The 15,005-nt window shown below is 45.4% G+C and overlaps 1 long non-coding RNA gene across 1 annotated transcript in view; it reads left to right on the top strand.

The window, feature by feature from the left end:
• LOC136317114 (uncharacterized) overlaps positions 1-15,005 on the top strand; it is a 56,231-nt gene that overhangs the window by 17,008 nt on the left and 24,218 nt on the right. The window lies entirely within an intron of this gene.

The following is a 15,005-nucleotide window of genomic DNA, read 5'->3' as shown; positions in this document are numbered from 1 at the left end:
TAATTGCAACTGAATAGGGGCAGCTGTCCGATGCAGGAGGGCCTCTACTGGAGCTGGGCTTCCCCGTCGAGGTCGCTCATTCAAAATCCGAAGTACTGTCCATAAGCGGCGCGTCCATCCAGTAAGAGAGCCGGTGCCCCCCTCCTGTCGCAGTCCCTGCTTTAGGAGTCCATTATAATGCTCAATGATGCCAGCAGCCTGGGGGTGGTAGGGAACATGGTACTTCCAGTCCACCCCCAGCTTTTGAGCCCATTGCCTCACCGTTGAACCAGTGAAGTGGGTACCATTGTCACTTTCAAGGACCAGCGGTCGCCCGTATGCAGCACTCAGGCGGTCCAGAGCCTGTATGACTGCCCTCTGGTCAGGGTTACGAGCAGGGTAAGCAGCAAGCAGCCCGGTGGCAGTATCTACACAAGTGACTGCATACTGGTACCCTTCTGACTTTGGTAAGGGTCCAATGATGTCTATCTGCCATCGTGTCAGTGGGACATGACCCCTCTGGATCTGTCCAGGTGACACCAGTGGTCTCCGAGGGTGTTCCTTGGAACATACTGCACATTGCTCACAGGCTGCAAATACCTCTGCATAGGACACAGGCAAGTTCCAAGCCTTAACCGTAGCCCACATAGTTTTCTGTCCTGCATGGAGCAGGCGCCGGTGGAGCCACTGTGCCACATCACCTGCAGGTGCAGTCTCCAACCATCGCACCCTTGCCAACGTATCTGCCTCATCATTCCCAGGATGGGCTAGAGGGGCATGCCCTGTGACATGATATACTGTCACCTGCTTCTGGTGTCCTATTTCCCATAAGTCCTGCCACATGTCCTGACCCCATAATGGACGGTGCATTACCATCCACTGGTTAATGTGCCAAGTAGCAATCCAAAGGGTCAGTCCACGATAGACAGCCCAACTGTCAGTACAGATCACCAGAGGTGAAAGTTCATTATGGGCAACTAGCCAAACAGCTCTTAATTCTGCCCATTGGCTGCTTTGGCCTGTACCCATGTCCATCCAAATAGTCTCAGTGGCCGGATGGAAGGCGATAGCCGTCCATTTGGCAGGTTGGCCCCTGCTGGAACCATCAGTATACCAGGCATCTTCGGGAATGGGCACCCGCCCCTCCTGGTAAGGACTGACCTCAGGTTCTGCCTCCTGAGCCCCAGTTGCACCTGACTCTAAGGTCGCATAGGTGACTGGACCCAAGACCTCCTGCAGTTCTGCCCTCAATGGGCTGGTGCTAAGAGCACAGCGTTGTTGCAGATAGGCACCCCACTTGGCCAGGGTAGACATTTGGGCCATACCACTACGTGGTTTAGTTGCCCAATCTCTCACCCATCCAGCTATAGGGTATGTTGTTTTGACTGTAACTGGTGTTGTGGTTGTAATACTCTCAGTTGCCAGGAGGGCAGCATACACAGCTGCCAGCTGCTTCTCTACTAATGAGTAACGAACTTCAGCACCTTTCCACAATTGGGACCCAAATCCAATAGGTTGCCGTAGGCGCTCTGTCCGCTGCCACAAGCCCCATCCAAACCCCTCCGAGGTTACATGAACATCCAGCTCACAGGGCCTGGCAGGATCAAACACATTCAAGGCCTGTGCCACCTTGACAGCTCTCTTAGCAGCTGCAAATGAACCTTGCGCCTGCTCAGTCCAATCCCAGCGAACCCCCTTTCGAATAAGGTTGTATAAGGGGCGTAGTAACTGAGCCAAATGCGGTATAAATGCTCGCCAATACCCCAACAAACCTAAGAATTCCTGTAACTGTTTTACCATATTGGGCACGGGGTATGCTTGAATCTTATCTATAACTGCGTCAGGGATAACTTTTGTCTTACCCGACCAGACAACTCCCAAGAATTTAACAGATAACCCAGGTCCTTGTAATTTGTTCTCATTAACTGCCCAGCCACATGCTTTCAAATGGGATAGCAGGGTAGGGACTGCTTGCTCCAATTCTGAAAGAGAATCACTAGTTAGCATAATATCATCAATATAATGGTACATGCGGACTACCTCTGGCTGTTTCCATTTAGCCAGGTCAGCAGCCACCAACCCATGGCACAAGGTGGGGCTATGCAAATAGCCCTGGGGTAACACTGTAAAGGTCCATTGTCTCCCTTCCCAACTGAAGGCAAATTGGTCTTGACTCTCTGCGGCTATATCAATAGAGAAAAAAGCATTGGCCAAGTCTGCCACAAAGTGGTATGTCCCCAACTCATGGCTTAGCCGATCCATCATGTTAGCTATCGAGGGAACAGCAGCGTGCAAAGGGGGAACAACTTTATTAAGTTCCCTGTAATCTACTGTCATTCTCCAGGTTCCATCTGCTTTGCGCACAGGCCATACTGGGGAGTTGTAAGGACTGTGTACTGGCCGGATGATCCCCACCTTTTCTAGTTCAAGGATTGTCCCTGTGACTTCTTCATAACCACCTGGCAGGCGGTACTGCTTGGTGTTAGTCACACGCCGAGGGATGGGTAATTGCAAAGGGGAATGTGATGCATGTCCCCGCAATACTGCCTTCACAACCCTGATCCGCAGCCGGAACTCCCCAGCTGTAGTTTCCAACCACAGTCCTTGCAAGACATCTACCCCCAAAATATATTCAGGAATAGGAGATACATACACCTTATATGGCTTAGGAGGCAGTCTCCCTATCCCCAATGGAATAGTTATTGGCTTCACTTGGACAGTTTGGCCCCCATAACCGTCAATGGCCACTGGGGTCCCATCAAACCGCTCTGGGTTTCCATAGAGAAGGGAACATTCTGCACCTGTATCCACCAAGGCCAACACCTGTTGTACGTTGGAAGGGGACCAGTGGATAGCCAGTTCCACATGTGGCCTCCGGTCCCCGCCCATCCCCGTTAGATGGGTCCCTCGGCCTTTTTCCTATTCAAACTGGTACAATGGGTCTTGGGAGTTCCCCTCTCCCTCGGCTGTCTCTATCATATAATCTTGTAACAGAGCTGTGCGCGCACCAAACGTTTTATTGGTAGCTGCTGGGGCCTTTCGTCTCAGTGGCTGGAACTTCTGTTCTGGTTTAAGCTGCCGCCAAAGCTCCAAAAGAATTTTATTAGACTGGCCATCCAATTTCCCCTTATCTGCTCCAGCCGCAATCAAGTCTACCCACATCTGCGTTCGGGTAACCTTTACAGGCCCGTTTCCCTTGTTAGTTGGGGGGGAAACATAGGCAGCAGCCCTCACTGCTTTATGATCCCGAGCGGCCTCCAGCTCTCCCAAATCTGCTACCATCTGTGTAACTGCATTGATGGGCTGCCCCACATAGGGGCCCAAGATAGCCACAAGTGACCCAAAAAGGGCTGACGGGGCGCTAGCAAGGACAAATTCCCTCATTTTGGCCGTAAACACTTCTTCGTCTGGCCCACGAGACCCAGGGTTGAAAACAGCATTCTTCATACCTAGTTCTCGAAGGACCTTTACTAACTCACTGTAGCACTACCACCGACTCATTGCCCCCGGCAGTTCTCCAGCATTCTGCCAGACCATACGAATGGCAGCCATCACCCATTCTAATAGGGTATGGTCTCCTGGGTTGCCATGGCAGTTCTGAAGACGCTGCCTCAAAGAAGAGTGTGTGGTAATGGCGGCCAATTTCTCCATCTCTGTTCCGGAGAGCATGATGCCATCCACCCCTATATCCCATAATCGTAGTAACCAGGCTACCAGGGATTCAGTAGGTTTCTGCCTAAATTGTGCCCCCAACTCCATCAGCTCTGCCTGGGTATAGGGCCGGACCACAGAGTGTTACCTGGGCAGGAGGCTGTGGCTGCCCCTGGGGGACTCTTTGTTGCTAGGTTTTTACCTTCTTGGCGACAACTGGTCGGGCTCTCAGTGTGCGTATGGCAGCTTCAGCCTGAGCCTTCTTATCCTCAGAAGAGGAGTCGCAAGCGCCTGCTCCCTCTGACTCAAAGCCAATCCACCGGCACGGATGCTGCTGCTCCTTTGGTGACCGTTTAGGCTCCTGTGGCTGCTGGCTTTTGGCCAGAAGCTGAGACTCGAGCTCTTGAATCCGGAGTTGTTTCTCCAACAACTGCCGGTGAAGATGTTCAGCTTCCAGGGTAAACTGCAACTCTCGAACCCGTAATTCCTTCTCCAGTGCTCGCTCCAGTTCCAGCCTTTTCTGCCGTTCTGTTTGCAATTCATGCTGAAGCTTTTGACCTCGGGCAGTTTCCTCTTGAGTAAAAAACATGTAGCCCATGGCCCCTAAAAGGACAGCCATGGGGAGCCAGAGCAGCAACCAGTACTCTATCCCACCCATCAAGGGTGGTGGCTCCATACCAATCTCTGAATCCTGCCGGAAACTACGCCAGTTGTAAGGCCAGGAGCCGTCATCGTGACCATTCACATGCAGGTTCCCATTGGATTCGGGCAGGCGATAAAGAAATGGCAGAGTCAGAGGATGGGGGGCCATCCTATTTATTGGTGTCTCACCAAGACAGGCAAACCACAAAAGAAGACAAGGGAAAAGCAGAAAACCAGCTCTTCCCATGAAGGGCAAGGGATCAGGGGAGCCCCTGCAATTGTGATAGCAGGAACTGTGTGTTTGAGCTCCTGGTCTGTCCCACTTTATAGTGTAGAAAACCAAAATCCCTTAATCCAATATACAAACAAGGAAGTCTCCGATACAAAGTCACTTATCCAAGGCATAATTGGATTTCTCATGAGAGTGCACCACCCAGATCATACAATCAGTCAAGGGTGTGGGGAAAAGCTTAGTCCCAAAACCAAACCTCAGGCTACAACAACCTGGCCTGCTTATAGCCTGTCCCCCACACCCATTATAAGTCACAAGCGAGCAAACATATATATCATGTTTACAAACTTATTTGACCAACACCAACATACCCGTCTTCCGAGAAATTGGGAAGGAAGCTGTATAATGGGTATGATAAAGCCCTCCTTTTTCCTCTTGCCTCTGACAACAGGGGAATTGCTTGGCTATCCAGCTCTACAGCCTTTATAATGGGTAAAAAGAGAACTCCAGATAGGAGAATGGAAAGATAATGAGTGGCCCCCAGAGCAGATAATCCAATACTATGGACCTGCCACCTGAGCAGAGGATGGATCTTGGGGATACCGCACCCCCATTTACATGTTAAACCGGATTATCCCATTGCAGGCAGTTCTGGAAATCATTGCCAATGAGACTGGGAGAGCCCTAACCCTCCTTGCACATCAGCAAACTCAGATGAGAAATGCCATCTACCAAACAGGTTGGCGCTAGACTATCTGTTAGCAGCAGAAGGAGGAGTGTGTGGGAAATTCAATGTCACTAATTGTTGCCTGCAAATAGATGACCAGGGCCAGGCAGTTGAGGACCTTGTCAAGAAAATGACAAAACTGGCACATGTGCCTGTGCAAGTCTGGCACAGATGGGACCCCGATAGCCTTTTTGGGGGATGGTTCTCAGCCTTTGGTGGGTTCAGAACCCTAATAGGGGCAGTCTGACTGCTCCTAGGAACTTGCCTGATAGGTCCGTGTCTGTTGCCACTGCTAATGAACAGCATAAAGGACATAATAGAAATCACTGTTCAGTGACGAACTACGGATTAATGATCCTCCAAGGTACTTACACCCCCCACCCCTGTAGAGGCGAATGAGTCAAGGATTTGACCCATGATATAAAACCAGTGAGGAATGTAATAAGCTTCCAAAGAACTGTAAAACTTAGCATTAGCAACGCCATTTTAAAGAGGAAAAGTCATGCCTCTTACCCCTTCTTTTCTGTGGAGAAAGGAAAGAGAAGAATGCAGGAGCTTCCTGGCTTACAAGGGCAGCTGGGCCATCTAGTCATAGTTTAGCTGATTCCTAGAATTCTCTGAAAGGGTGCCTGGAGCCACTTGCCACACAGAGCAAAGAAGATAGAACTTATCTGAAAACCTTACAAAACAATGTTTATGTACCTTAATCAAGAATTCCTGCCTGACCAGGCGGTGGTGCAGTGGCTAGAGCATTAGACTGGGATACGGAGGACCCAGGTTCAAGACCCCAAGGTCACCAGTTTGAGCGTGGGCTCATCTGACTTGAGCAAAAAAAAAAAAAAGGCTCGCCAGCTTGGACCCAAGGTCGCTGGCTCGAGCAAGGGGTTACTCGGTCTGCTGAAGGCCCGCGGTCAAGGCACATATGAGAAAGCAATCAATGAACACCTAAAAGTGTTGCAATGAAAAACTGATGTTTTATGCCTCTCATCTCTCTCTATTCCTGTCTGTCCCTATCTATCCCTCTCTCTGACTCTCTCTCTCTGTTCCTGAAAAAAAAAAAAGAGACCTTTCAGGTTAAAAGAAAAACCCTTAAAAAAAATAAAAAAGAATTCCTACACTCTGACTCACCCTCCTATCCTAAAGGCATGAGACTGACTTATACCTCTGGACAAAGGGATCACAAACCCCTCCTTACCCACCCCAACCAGTACTTGATTTTGTATTATATAAAAGCAGGCACACGGCCCTGGCCGGTTGGCTCAGTGGTAGAGCATCAGCCTGGTGTGCAGGAGTCCTGGGTTCGATTCCAGGCCAGGGCACACAGGAGAAGCGCCCATCTGCTTCTCCACCCCTCCCCCTCTCCTTCCTCTCTGTCTCTCTCTTCCCCTCCCACAGCCGAGGCTCCATTGGAGCAAAGTTGGCCCAGTTGCTGAGGATGGCTCTGTGGCCTCTGCCTCAGGCACTAGAATGGCTCTGGATGCAACAGAGCAACGGCCCAGATGGGCAGAGCATCACCCCTTGGTGGGCATGCCGGGTGGATCCCGGTCAGGCACATGCGGGTGTCTGTCTGACTGCCTCCCCGTTTCCAACTTCAGAAAAATACAAAAGTAAAAAATAAAAAATAAAACGCAAAAAAAAAAAAAAAGGCACAGAACTGTATGAGTGCCTACATGATTTAGGATTGTGCCCCATGTAGCTAGCCAGCTAATTAATAAACTCCTCAAAAATTCATCTGGACTTGGTGTCTTAGTGGAGTTCGCAGGTTACATTACAACACTTCTCTAGCCAAAACTGCGTTGGAGCCAGACTCCCTCTACCTCAAGGGTATGTTCCTCCACTTCCATCAAATCCAGGCAGAAAATGACACCCTCTGCTTAGTCCTGCTCCTTACATACACAGGATTCAGTGCTTCGACATCGATGGAAGGTTTCTAATCTCTAACCCTAGACACAAAATTCCTCTGGACCCCAAACTCTCCCTGGTTACCATCATCTTTACCCCCAGCATTAGCAAATCCTTGTTGTTTCTTTAATACCTAGCCCTTGTCACTTCTAAGAACTTTCCCAGCTGAGTTAGAAACCCAGGGCACTTTGTCGCATTTATCACTTAATACTGTAATCTTTACCTGGCTGTATCTCCACAGGAGACTATAATCCTTAAGACTAAGGGCTATAGCCCTGGCCAAGTAGCTCAGTTGGTTAGAGCTTTGTCCCAAATGCCAAGGTTACATTTAGATCCTGGTCAGGGCACATACAAGAATCAACCATTGAATGAGTAACTAAGTGGAACAACAAATCCACATTTCTTTCTCTCTCTCTCTCTCTCTCCCCCCCCCCACCTCCCTCCCTTCCTCAATCAATAAATTGATTGATATTAGAGAGAAAGAAGGCAGGGCAAGAAAGAGACAGGAACATAGATTTGTCCCTGTATGTGCCCTGACCCGGGATCAAATGCAACCTCTACACTTCAGGGTGAAGCTCTAATCCCGTGATGGCAAACCTATGACATGCGTGTCAGCACTGACACGCGTAGCCATTTTCGATGACACACGGCCGCATTCAGCCACATACCAGAGAAGTATGGCGCCGCATGCCAAGAAGGACATTTCATCCTCGGCCTCTGCATGGCCAGGTGCAGTAGCTGAGGATAAAACATTTGCTGTAGTGTAGACACTCTGTGCTGGAGATCTGTAGGCCAAAACAACAGAACTCCGTCGTAGAGCATCTAGTTCTGGGACTTTCATTTAGGCCATTAGGGGATCTTTGACCTCACTTCCAGCCAGTGGAGCAAGGAGCAGCAGAATGCCGGGGGGGATACATCTCTGGGGTCCCTGTGATCGCCATTACCAGCAACCGCATAACCATAGCAACCATCATCCAATCTACTGTTCTGGGGTGTCATGGATTTCTAATTGACCATCATACTGAGATAAGTGAGGGGGAGGCTGGGAGAGGCGAGGACCTGTGTTATGGGTGCCATTTCCCGCCATTAGAAATAGCAGAAGCCATCTTAATTTACATAAGATGCAACTTGCAGAATTTCAAGACAGTATCTGGGATCAGGTGTTTGTCGACTTGAGGTCAAAGCTTGAGATTCTGGAAAGGTGCCACTTGGAGAATCAAAAGGAGTGCCACTATGAACAGGAAAATTGGAGTGCCTGGAACCGATTACCAGACACTTTTAGCACCCTGAAAAATATAGCAATGGCTTACTCACAATTCTTCCCTCTACCTACTTTTGTGAGACCTTATTCTCAGCATTAAATAATATCAAAACCAACAAAAGAAACAGATTGACAGATGAAGTTAGTAGCGCTTGCTTGGGCTTGAAGTGTACAAAAACCAACCTTCAATTGAAGATTTAGCCAATGAAATTCAGCAACAAAAAAGTCACTAATAGGCAGGTTAGTTAAAGAATTCCCCCTCCCCCTCACTTATTTTAGTTCACGGCACCCCACACAAGTTAAATAATATGAAGACCAACAAAGGAAACCGACTGACAGATGAACAAAGAAGTCACTAAGCAAGTAAGTTAAATAATTAGTTTTTGGTTTATTAAATACAGTTACATATTACAATTATACATTTTTGTTATTCAAACTATAAATATCATGAAATTATGGTTTTTTTTCTCGAAGTGACACACCACCCAAGTTATGCTCGGTTTTTTGGTGAATTTTGACACGCCAAGCTCAAAAGATTGCCCATCACTGCTCTAATCCATTGAGCAACCCAGCCAGGGCAAAACTATTCTGTTTTTTTTTTTTTTCTGAAGCTGGAAACGGGGAGAGACAGTCAGACAGACTCCCGCATGCGCCCGACCGGGATCCCACCATGGGCGAAGCTTTGCCCACCAGGGGGTAATGCTCTGCCCCTCCGGGGCGTCGCCCGTGACCAGAGCCACTCTAGCACCTGGGGCAGAGGCCAAGGAGCCATCCCCAGCGCCCGGGCCATCTTTGCTCCAATGGAGCCTTGGCTGCGGGAGGGGAAGAGAGAGACAGAGAGGAAGGAGGGGGGTTGGAGAAGCAGATGGGCGCCTCTCCTATGTGCCCTGGCCGGAAATCGAACCCGGTCCCCCGCATGCCAGGCCGACGCTCCACCGCTGAGCCAACCAGCCAGGGCCAAAACTATTCTCTTTTTGAGTGCTTACTTCATTGATCTTTTAGAGACAGGAAAAACAAATTTTTATTTTTTTATTTTTTTTATTTACAGGGACAGAGAGAGAGAGTCAGAGAGAGGGATAGATAGGGACAGACAGACAGGAACGGAGAGAGATGAGAAGCATCAATCATCAGTTTTTCGTTGCGATACCTTAGTTGTTCATTGATTGCTTTCTCATATGTGCCTTGACCGCGGGCCCTCAGCAGATTGAGTAACCCCTTGCTTGAGCCAGCAACCTTGGGTCTAAGCTGGTGAGCATTTTTTATTTTGCTCAAGCCAGATGAGCCCGCGCTCAAGCTGGCGACCTCAGGGTCTCGAACCTGGGTCCTCGGCATCCCAGTCCAACGCTCTATCCACTGTGCCACCGCCTGGTCAGGCAGGAAAAACAAATTTTTGTTTTGTTTTTTTAACAGAGACAGAGACAGATAGGAACAGACAGGAAAGGAGAGAGATGAGAAGCATCAATCATCAGTTTTTTGTTGCGACACCTTAGTTGTTCATTGATTGCTTTTTCATATGTGCCTTGACCGCGGGCCTTCAGCAGATCGAGTAACCCCTTGCTCAAGCCAGCAACCTTGGGCTCAAGCTGGTGAGCTTTTGCTCAAACCAGATGAGCCCGCGCTCAAGCTGGCGACCTCGAGGTCTCGAACCTGGGTCTTCCACATCCTAGTCCTATGCTATATCCACTGCGCCACTGCCTGGTCAGGCAGGAAAAACAAATTTTAAGACTAAATACCATATATCTTCAAACCCACAAGACCCAGCACAGGAGTGGTACAAGGCAATCTTCAGCAAATGTTTGTTAAGTGGGTGAAATTATAGGCCTGCACCACAAATCAATGGGAAATAAACATTTTGATAGATAGCATTGGGAAATTTGGCTCACCATAAGGAAAAAAATAAAACTAGATCCCTACTTATTTCCACATAAGAGAGTGGGGAATATTTTTGTAAGCTAGCACAGGTATAGACTTGTTAAACAAAGTCTCAATGCACAAACTATACGGGAAAAAATTGTAATGAAATTTTTGATAGAAGTGAAAATTGTTTTTACTACTCTGTGAAACAATTAGGAAGTATCCAGAATAGTTTAAGATGGCCCTGGGACCCAGAAATTCTACTGTCATACATGTATGTATGTATGTATGTATATGTGTGTATTGTGTGTGTGTGTGTATATATACATACAGTGTGTCCGTAAAGTCATGGTGCACTTTTGACTGGTCACAGGAAAGCAACAAAATATGATAGAAATGTGAAATCTGCACCAAATAAAAGGAAAACTCTCCCAGTTTTATACCTTTTCAGTGCATTTCGATGTGGGCTCACGCACAGATTTTTTAGGGCTCCTTAGGTAGCTATCCCGTATAGCCTCTACAGACTCATCACTGACTGATGGCCTACCAGAATGGGGTTTCTCCACCAAACTGCCGGTTTCCTTCAACTGCTTATCCCACCGAGTAATGTTATTCCTATGTGGTGGCGCTTCGTTATAAACGCACCGATATTCACGTTGCACTTTGGTCACGGATTCGAATTTAGTGAGGCACAGAACACATTGAACTTTCCTCTGTACCGTCCACATCTCGACTGGCATGGCCTTGGGCTGCTCCGCTGTATACACAGTGTTACGTTATCATCTGCGCATGTGCACATGCTGCCACATCATCCTACAGAAACTGGGAGGGTTTTCCTTTTATTTGGTGCAGACTTCACATTTCTATCATCTTTTGTTGCTTTCCTGTGACTGGTCAAAAGTGCACCATGACTTTACGGACACACTGTGTGTGTATGTATGTGTGTGTGTGTGTGTGTGTGTGTGTATATATATATATATATGAGTGTGTGTGTGTGTACCCACACCCTAGACTTTAATTTCTAGAGAAATTTTTATATATATGCACAAGGTGGCATGTGCAAGAATATTCATTACAGAACTGTTGGTAATAAAGAAGAAATCTGAACAATCTAAAAGTTCAATAGGAGAATGAATAAATAAATAGTGATACTGCCCTACAGCAGAATACTATATAGCTGTGAAAAATAAAACAGAGTTGCATGTTTGCACCCAGATAAATTTCAAAAATACAATGCTGAGATAAAATACAAGTTGTAAAAGGATACATGAAGTATGAAACCATTTATTCATATAGATTTTTTAAATCTAGAAAACAATGCACTATGTTGTTTATAGATTATATAAATATATAAACAATATTTTTAAAACAAGGGAAGGAAATATCAAATACAGAATGGTGATCATGCCCTGGCCAGTTGGCTCAGCGGTAGAGCGTTGGCCTAGCGTGCGGAGGACCCGGGTTCGGTTCCCGGCCAGGGCACATAGGAGAAGCGCCCATTTGCTTCTCCACCCCTCCGCCGCGCCTTCCTCTCTGTCTCTCTCTTCCCCTCCTGCAGCCAAGGCTCCATTGGAGCAAAGATGGCCCGGGCGCTGGGGATGGCTCTGTGGCCTCTGCCCCAGGTGCTAGAGTGGCTCTGGTCGCAACATGGCGACGCCCAGGATGGGCAGAGCATCGCCCCCTGGTGGGCAGAGCGTCGCCCCCTGGTGGGCGTGCCGGGTGGATCCCGGTCGGGCGCATGTGGGAGTCTGTCTGACTGTCTTTCCCTGTTTCCAGCTTCAGAAAAATGCAAAAAAAAAAAAAAAGAATAGTGATCACCTCTGGGGAAGAAAACAAAGGAACAGAATGAGAGATATACACAGGAGACTTCAACTGTTTGTCCGATAGTTTATCTGGGTAGTAGATACACAGGTGTGTGTTACATTATATTCTATACTTATTTGCATGCCTGAAAAGTCATAATTTTTAAAGGAAAACTGCAAGGATCTACAAAAAAAATTAACGGTGGTTAAATCTAGATCACTGGTTCCCAAACTTTGCCAGCAGCAGAATCACTGGGAAAGCTTGTTAAAATACTGATTGCTGGGCCTCAGGCCCAGGGTTGTGTTTCAGTAAGGGCTCAGGAATTTGAATTTTTAAAAAGTTCCCAAGTGATTATGATGATGATAATGATGATGATGGTGATGAAGGTGCTGCTGCTAGGCCAGGTGCCACATTTTGAGAACTACTGACAAAGAAAATGAGAGTATCAGTGAATTTAAGGTGTCTTTTTTTCATTGTGCTTTTCTGTGTTTTCTTATATTCAATTATTCTATTACTATATATATAGTAATAGAATGAATAAATAAATAGTGATACCGCCCTACAGCAGAATACTATATAACTGTGAAAAATAAAACAGAGTTGCATGTTTGCACCCAGATAAATTTCAAAAATACAATGCTGAGATAAAATACAAGTTGTAAAAGGATACATGAAGTATGAAACCATTTATTCATATAGATTTTTTAAATCTAGAAAACATATATTCTATGTTTCATATATTCTATTACTTTAGCAAGGTTTTTGTTATTTTTAAATTCACTTTCATATCAGCCTTGGCCGGATATCTCAGTTGGTTAAAGCATTGTCCCGATACACCAAGATTGTAGGTTCGACCTCTGGTTAAGGCACATATAAGACTCAACCAATAAATACATAAATAAGTAGAACAACAAATCAGTGTCTGTCTGTCTCTCACTCTCTCTCTCCCTTTCCCTCTCTGTCTGCCCCCCCTCTCTCTAGAAACAATACATAAATTTAAAAAGTAAAATAAAATAAATTCACTTTGATCTCTCCTTCCCACTTTTATTTCCTTCATGTACACAACCATTCTAAAGTACAATATGTGTCTCTTTGTTTATATGTTATATGTGTTCTTGCAAAATATGCACTGTTGTTTTATGTGCATGTATTTCCCATACATTTTTATTTTTCAATATTTCAAAATTCAGAACGGTTGAAAGAATAGTACAATGAAAGCTCATTTACCCTTAATATTTTGTTAAATTTGCTCTACTTATATTTGTATGTATACATTTTTTAATGAACCAATTAATAGTTGCAGGCAGTCTAACACTTCACCCCTAAGTTCTTCAGCACACATCTATTAGAATAAGGACATTCTCCTACATAACCACAATACCATTATTATACTTAAGAAAATTTAACAATTCAATAATACCATCAAAATGCCCTACATTCAAATTTTCCAATTGAGCCCAAAATGTTTTTAGACCTGCTCTTATTTTTTAATCCCAGGATCTAATCAAGTTTTATGCATTAGACATAGTTTTTGTATTGCTTTAACCTCTTTTAATCTAGAACAGTACCCCTGTATTTTTTTTTGGTGTGTTTTCTATTACACTGGTATTTTTGACAAGTTTCTTGTAGAATGTCCCACATTTTGGATTTATCAATTCCTTCCACATGATTAGATTCAGGTTAAATATTTTTAGTACATAGCAGTTATTGTTTACTTCATACTATATCACTTCAGGAAGCACATAACATCAATTAGTCCCACGATGAAGGATGTTTTGTGTGTATGCAATTTTATTTTATATAAATGATATCTCATTGATATCTATTCAGCCTTGTGTATTCAAAGTCTATCCACATTGCTTTATACACAAGTAATCTATTGCTTCTGTTAACCACAGTGTACCTTCACTACATTTTCCCTGAATATTCCCATAATGACAGACAGCAGGACTGCCTCCAGCTCCCAGATACTGCAAATAATACTGTAATGCACAGCTTTCTGTATTTCCCCTTAATGGCCTATATGAGAAATTTCCTTTGGAACATACACTGAGTAGGAGAATGATTGCATCTTAAAGTGTGCACATACTTAATCTGACTAAGAACAGTAACACTACTAGATGGTTCTCTGAGATGGCTACACTAGTGCAGTTTTACAGTCAGTTTACGAGGATTCCTGTATACCTACATCCTCACTAGCACTTGACGTTTTGCAGATTTCTAGTTTTTGCCTAACAGGTACACATCTTTTCGTATGTGTGTTAAATGTGTCTTCTATAAATTGCCTGCTTGTATAGTTCACCCATTTTTTTCTATTGGAGTCCTTCTCTCCTGTTGATTTGCTAGAGTTCTTTATGTAGTCTAACCGAGTGTTTTTCAACCACCAGCCCGTGGACTGGTGCCGGGCAGCCAGAAATTTTGTGCTGGTCTGCAAGCCAGTTACCCACCTTGATGTTCTATGAAGATTATAGACCCAATGATCTTAGTTAAATTTCCTTATGCTCAATGTGATTGCCGCTTATCAGCATGTATCATCAATGAAAATACCATTAAAGTTGTCTCAGATATCTTTAGAACTTGTAAGCTCGTTCATACCTTTTGCACTGTGCAGAACATTTACAAATCATGCACAATAGACAAAAAGCAATCGGGCAAACTTATGTAGTACTGAAAGCTTTGTAAACAAGGAGTTCGAAAATCAAGCACTAACTTGTACCATGTTGCACTGTTATGCACAGTAAGATAAAACTTTATTTGTTGTGTGTTTCTGCTTATGGCCAGCTCGGTCATGGGTCCCCAAGTGTAAAAATGTTGAAAACCCTGGTTTAGCTATTAGCCACCTGTCAGTTTCAGACATTATGAATATTCTCTCCCACTTTTAACTTTGCCCATGATAGCCATCTTTGAAAAGAAATTATTAAGAAAAAAAATCACTATATTGTAATCAAAATCAT

This window comes from Saccopteryx bilineata, chromosome X, assembly GCF_036850765.1.
Source record: "Saccopteryx bilineata isolate mSacBil1 chromosome X, mSacBil1_pri_phased_curated, whole genome shotgun sequence".
Classification (NCBI taxonomy): domain Eukaryota; kingdom Metazoa; phylum Chordata; class Mammalia; order Chiroptera; family Emballonuridae; genus Saccopteryx; species Saccopteryx bilineata.
Note: the sequence above shows the minus strand (reverse complement) of the source record. Positions and strands in the feature narration are given on the sequence as shown.